The 6,803-nt window shown below is 46.1% G+C and overlaps 1 long non-coding RNA gene across 2 annotated transcripts; it reads left to right on the top strand.

The window, feature by feature from the left end:
- Positions 1-283: 283 nt before the first annotated feature.
- LOC123078068 (uncharacterized) lies at positions 284-2,041 on the top strand. Of its 2 annotated transcripts, none has more exons than XR_006437052.1 (2): positions 284-1,375; positions 1,450-2,041. It is a non-coding gene; the product is annotated as an uncharacterized lncRNA (long non-coding RNA). The 2 variants fall into 2 exon arrangements; XR_006437053.1 differs by having other exon boundaries at positions 1,445-2,041.
- Positions 2,042-6,803: the final 4,762 nt, after the last annotated feature.

The following is a 6,803-nucleotide window of genomic DNA, read 5'->3' as shown; positions in this document are numbered from 1 at the left end:
ACATGACTATTATTGTATAAATTAATAAATGGAAGTATTAGAATAAATATTAACGACAAACATCACTATTTTGACTTGGTCAATCTAATTTTAATACATATAATATAAAGTTTACTATGGATTTTTGTACTATGTATGGATTTCATATGAAATCATTTTTTCTGATTTCCTTTATTCCAAAATTCATACACCAAAAGAGTAGTAATCACTATCCACCTAATTAGATTTCTTTATTCTTCTGCTAACAGTAAATCTTATCCTGCTAACACCCCGCGCCCCGAACCGAACCAACAGGCTGATGCTACTGAACCGCATGCACGGGGTGAGGAAAAAAAAGACGCCACCCAGTTATCCTCCTCGTCCCCATGCGCATTCCCCAATCCCTCCCACCTTCTTCCTCCCCTGCTCGTGCCCGGTTGACCAACTTCCTTCCCGCATCGGAGCCCCACCAGAGCAACCCCGCCGCCGGCCATTGCGCCCCAGCCCACCTCGCACCGCCACTGCCCCTCCCGCGCCGCGCAACTCTCCCCTACGCTGGATCCATGGTGGCCACGGCCCTCCCGCGCCGCCCAACTCTCCCCTACGCCGGATCCATTGCGGCCACGGCCCTCCCGCGCCGCCCAACTCTCCCCTACGCCGGATCCATGGCGGCCACGGCCCTCCCGCGCCGCCCATCCTCTCCAACACCGGATCCATGGAGGCCACAACCCCTCCCGTGCACTGTCGGCGATGGATCCGGGCACTACCGCCAGGCCGCTCAAGGACGGCGATGAATCGGACCTCCACCGCCACCCCGCGAATGGCCGACGATGGATCTGGGCACCATCTTCACCCGTCACGCCGCCCCTCGCCGGCGACGGAGCAAGCGGCTCCACTTCGGTATAGGCTCCGGCGCCGCCCTTCCCCGACCAAATCAACCTGCTGCTGCTGCCTCTCATCTTCTTCGGGCTTGCCTCCCATGGCCTTCCCACGTGCACTGTCTCCTCGCCGGCGGCTGCGCCCACCACCTCTCCGTGGCCCCTCTTTGGTTCTCCTCCTGCTAGCAAGCCGGCTCAGGCAGCACGCTCCAGCCATGGTGAGCCTCCCGCGTGTGCCTGTGCAGTGCACGGTTCCTCGAGGTGCAGTGCGGCGGGTGTGCGTGCACCCCAGGTCAAAGCAACAGTGCAGTAATGAGGATGGAAGCGCAGGTGGCAGTGCACGGTGAGCTCGAGGTCGCTGAGGGCCTCCCTCTGCCCATGCGCGTGTGATGTAGTGTGGAACCAAGGCCAGCTCTTCACCGACCCCCCTTCATCATATTCCGGTGAGGTACCAGCCCATACATGATAGGCAGTACTGACGGCGACGCCATGCAGTTCGCCGTGCGAATCCCGTCCAGGTTTGGTGTTGTTCAGAACCATTTCTACTGCTTTCAGAAGAAAAAAATGATGAGTTGTTTTTGATGCAGTGCAGTTCAGACGCTCATTGAGGACTTGCAGCTCGCCCGCGAGTGGCTCGTGGTCCGCGCAGCTCGGGCGTGCAGTGAACTATTGGTTCCTCCATCGCTGCAAGTCCTCCACCTGTTGCGCCGTCCTCCACGGTACAGTCCACACGGCCAGAGTATGCCACAGCCCACAACTCCAGCAGGGGGTAAAAGAGTGTTTGCAGGATTGGCACATGTACTTCCAGCAAGGCGGCAACGCATCCATGCAAGTTTTTTTCTTCCGTGTCTTTGTACAGCTCGGCGGTGTGGCAGTGTGCACCTCCAGCGGTTCATCTCGTGTGTGTGTGTGTGTGTGTGTGTGTGTCTGTGCAGTCCGGCGTTGGTCATCTATGTTGCCGTGATTTGGTCGCTGTCGACTATGTATGGTTGTACAGTGCGGTCAAGCGATGTGTGCGGTTTAGCCTCGCGAGTGTTGCAGTTTCGTTCACCATGGCCGTTTGGTTTGTGTTGTTCGCCGGGTCTTGCTATTTTTTTATTCTGTTCGATTGTTGGCTTGTTATGTAAAACTTGCAAAGTTTGTTTCGTAATTGTTGGAAAACTCAATATAGTTCTTCTGCCAAACTACGTGGTTCGTTGTAAGAATTGAAAAGGAGAAAGGATTCTGTGACAAAAAAATGTTTGACTAATGATGTAGCTCATTATATATGGTTTGGTGGTTCGCTCCATAAAAGAAAAACGATAAGGAAGCTCATTCTTGGTAGTGTTGCGGTTCACTTAAGCCTGCCTGATTTAATTCACTCGATTCTTATTACGCTGTGTTTGGATGTGTGTATTGGAGGCCTATGTATTGTATTTGTTTTAATTCCAATTCAGACATGAAACTGTAATCGACATGAATACGAATTCGGTTGTTTGGATGTATATCTAATTGGCTCACGGAATCGTCCTGAGGTTTCAATACAGAATCGTGTTTGGATGTCAAACACTGGAATTGCATAGCAACATTACTATATGCATTACAACAGTAGTTGTATGACTATAATTGGATGATTATATAGTAAAAATTATCATCAATTATCCTAGAAATCAAGGATGACATCATATAATATTGACACAAAAAGAATCAAAAATAATTTTACACCAACACAGTACAACACATATAGTTTAAATAGATGTCTCAAATTCTCAACGGCACATAGTTCCAAATGTAACATCACAATTGTTCAAATAAACAGAAGTTGAACAGTACATAGTACATAGTTCCAAATGTAACAAACCAAATAGTTCAGATAGGCAATAATACATAGTTCAAGGAATCATAACACACCAAACAGTACATAGTTCCAAGAAGTTTAACAAGACACATGAATCATAACTATCATAACTTCAAGGCAATAATAGCAGCCAAGCCTTCCTCATGTGCATGGGAAGCTCCATTAGAGCTTCAAACAAGCGCTCATTAAGAATCAACTTTCCGTAAGAGTGCAACATGTCTACTTCTGCCAACTCCGGTATCAACTCAAGTGCAGCAAGTATTTCAGAAGGAGTAGTAACCTTTGGCAATGGAAGTGGATCAGTTGTCTTCAAAGCATCCTTCAAAGTAGTCCTCATTTCTCCAATCATGCACATAATGGCATCACCTGTTTGTTGTCTCTTTGGTACCGTTTCTGGAGAGACTTCAATTGTTTCTTCTAGATCTGCAGCAGTCTCAGCACCTGTCTTGGCACCTTCACCGTCCGCATGATCTTTTGAATATATGGTAGAGATGGCTTCCCAGTGCTTCACGACTTTGGTCTTGTAAGAAGCTAATGCTTTCTCCTTCTTATTAGCCTGCACAATACACCCATGAGAGAAGTAAAGTTGCTACCCTGTTTTGTTACGTATAAAAAAATAATTAAAACAATGCAAATGTATAGATGTTACCTCCAAATATTTAGTCCACACATCGTCGCTATCAATGGATAGCTTATTATTGACCCAATCCCAACCAAAACCGCTTTGAGAAAGGATCTTGTTAATGATGTCAAATTGATTGTCGAAAGTCCTAAGCCTTCCTAATATGTTGTTCTTCGCGATATCCTTATTGCACTTCTCCTTCACATTCTTGATAGCTGCACTGTACACATGTGCTTTCCATCCATTTTGTGAATGGTCACCCATGTTGTGATGATGAACAAGTACCTCAAGCAAGGCAGCGTCCATCTCATCATCCCATGTGACATAAGTCCTCTTTCCAGTACCAGTTCCTTCAGCCATGCTGCTACAAAGAATAACAATTTTGCAGAAAGAAAAAAAGTATTTTGGGTCAAATAAATTCTGAATGAGAGTGCAAATTTCGAGAAAATCCATCACATATATATTAATATGAAGATGATGCATGTACAAAAGACCACACAAGGCACCATCATGGTCAGCCAAGCTATCACACAAAAGACAATCAGCAAGCTACCATCATCACCTAGGCACTACCAATATGAGACAACCACCACCTAGGCACTACACAAAATGAGACAACCACCACCTAGGCACATCCACTAACCAATCCACCATCAACTAACTACACCATCTCTAATTCAGCATGCCTGAGAAGGTATTCAGCATACATGTCTTGCGATAATTCTTGCCTAAAGTTGGTCCATTCATTAGTGACTTGAACATATGTAATCAAGTCAGTGTCGTCCACGGGCTCATGTTCCAAATTTGCTAGGTCAGCATCAACTTCTTGCAGCAATAAATCATCCATCATATGCTGCCTATCCCTTGCGAAGTTGTGTAACACACAACAAGCATTAATAATTCGAATCTGCAATGATTTATATTTAAATTAGCATGTCATATAGTCCATATGTTATTCAACACCATATGGACACTTGTTACCTGGTCCTTTATGTCAAAGAAAGATTGAATTCGTAGAATGGCCCATTTTTTCTTCCATAGGCCAAAAGTTCTCTCCACAACATTTCTAGCCCGAGAATGGCGCAAGTTATACAACTCTTTGTCAGTTTGGGGTTGTTGTTGACCTGAGACCCACTCTTTCAAGTGGTACCTAGTCGATCTGAATGGAGCCAGAAAGCCAGGTCCATTGGTGTAGCCAGCATCCACTAAGTAGTATTTTCCTATGGTGTAGCAATTAGATTTAGCTAACGTTAACACAAAAAGAAACCAAATGCCAAGAGAAACAATCATACCATGAGGTATAACAAATGCATCTTCACGATCATTTCTCATTGCATCTGGAGTCAGATGCAGATCCCTCCCAGCCAGGTAGAACATAAAGAAATTTCATGTTCCAGTCAACAACACCTAGCATGTTAGTGGTGATATCTTGCTTTCTGTTCCTATACCTCCCTTCGTCAGCCGCAATGACAGAAACATCAACATGACACCCATCTAGTGCTCCCAAGGCATTTCCAAACCACTTCCATTTGTAATCATCCGGAGGTTCAATAGAAGGATCAGGAAGCTTGATAAACTCCCCGGTTAGGGAAAGAATGGCTGTCAACACATTCCAGAAGTACCTACTGATAGTCTCTAAAGAACGCTTGTAAGTGCCACGCAACACTCTCATTTTAATACCATGTACAACCACCAACAAGAACATAGCAACCTTTTCTTCTACAGTGACATATACGCTATCTTTCAGACCACACTTCATACGCAACATCGTGCAAAGATCATGAAAATTCCTTTTGGTTAAGCGCAACTCATCATAGCAAGTTACTTCTGACCCATTGTACATTTCTTTCAGCAAGTACTTCCTATGAACATATCGAAGATCTTCATCACTAAAGCATCGCAAACTCTTCGGTACTCTCTGCGTACTAAGATAAGCTAGGCCAAGACAAACTGACTCAACATACATCGCTGTCAAGATGATCCTTTTCCTTTTTCTTCTTTTGTTCTCTTCGGTAATGGAAGCAATAAAATTCATTTGTGACATGCAACTACAATGCAGATATATTAATTATGTTAACTTTGGGCTAATTTCAATATAACCATGCATCATTCAAGATGACCATATGCATTAGACCACCACAAGCATTGAAGGTTCACAAAATTGTATGACCATGATGCGTGAAATCATACATAAGCATGCATCAAATTCATCATAAGACAAGCATATGCATCAGACCACCACAAGCATAGTTCACAAAATTGCATATTCATACGTCAGGTAGGCCTAGATGGCTTCCAACTTTTAATCCAACCTGCAACAAGAGGACACATCAGTGCTTAGCAAATCATTGACAAAAGGGCTGGGAAGAAAAGGAAACAGAGTACGCTGCTTGGAGATAGGGAAGAATCATGGATGAAGAAGGGGCTGGCTGGACACACAGAAGAAGGGGCGGCCCAGGAGGTGGTCCGAGGGAGAGGAGATGTGCACCGGCAGTGGTCCACCGCACGGCTGGAGAGGAAAGGAAGGGCCGGCGCCGGAGTGGACTGCCGCCGTTGGCTTCAGATCCGATCTGGCCACGGTGAGCAGGGCCAAAGAGAACGAGAAGGGGCAGTGCGGGAGGAGGGGAAGGGACGGCGGCAGAAGAAGAAGGGAAGGGGAGGCGACGACCATACCTACGCCGGCCGGCGTGGTGGATCTGCGAGGGCGCCGCTGTCGATCTGCCCGGCGGCAATTTCCTCTCTCGAACCCTCTGTCTCGTGGTAGGGGGAGGAAAGAACTGACGAAGCATTTTGTTTTGCGGGAGGGAAGCAATTCAGGCGAAATCTGAGGTCCAGGCCACTGTATTGGCGCGATGGGTGGGCGCGTGCGAGCGAAAACTCCAGCGTATCGTTTCCTTTCAGTGGGTTGTTTTAGAGTACATCCAAACGTCTGTATTGGGGTCAGCCCATTACCAAATCCAATTCGATAGCCCAACACGAACATCCAAACGCAGCGTTAGAAGCATCTGAAAAGAAGCTCGCTTTCTTATTAGATGTAGTTCACTTGCACAGTCCCTGCGGTCCACTCGACCGGTCTACGCACGTAAAAAATATTGAGTTTGGAAAAAACTCACATGGTTCACTTTCGGTAGTGTCGCGGCCGTAATCTCGAGGTTCACTTTTCATAGTATTGCGGTTCACCAACGCTTGACATGAAGTGCACTCCACCTCGTTTAGAAAAATTTACGTCCCACAAAAAAGAAATCATGCACCGCACTTGTATGTCCGATGAAGTGCGGGTTTTAGTCTGAAGAAGTGTACTCCACCTCGTTTGGGAAAAATTACGTCCCACAAAAAATAAATCATGCAGTGCACTTGTCTGTCCAATGAAGTGCGGTTTTTAGTCTAAATAAGTGCGGTTGTCTGTCTGATCTAGTACGGCCCATTTACGGTAGTCTCGAGGTTCACCTTTCATAGTCTTGCGGTTCACCAACACTCGACATGAAGT

Source organism: Triticum aestivum, chromosome 3D, assembly GCF_018294505.1.
Source record: "Triticum aestivum cultivar Chinese Spring chromosome 3D, IWGSC CS RefSeq v2.1, whole genome shotgun sequence".
Taxonomy (NCBI): domain Eukaryota; kingdom Viridiplantae; phylum Streptophyta; class Magnoliopsida; order Poales; family Poaceae; genus Triticum; species Triticum aestivum.
Note: the sequence above shows the minus strand (reverse complement) of the source record. Positions and strands in the feature narration are given on the sequence as shown.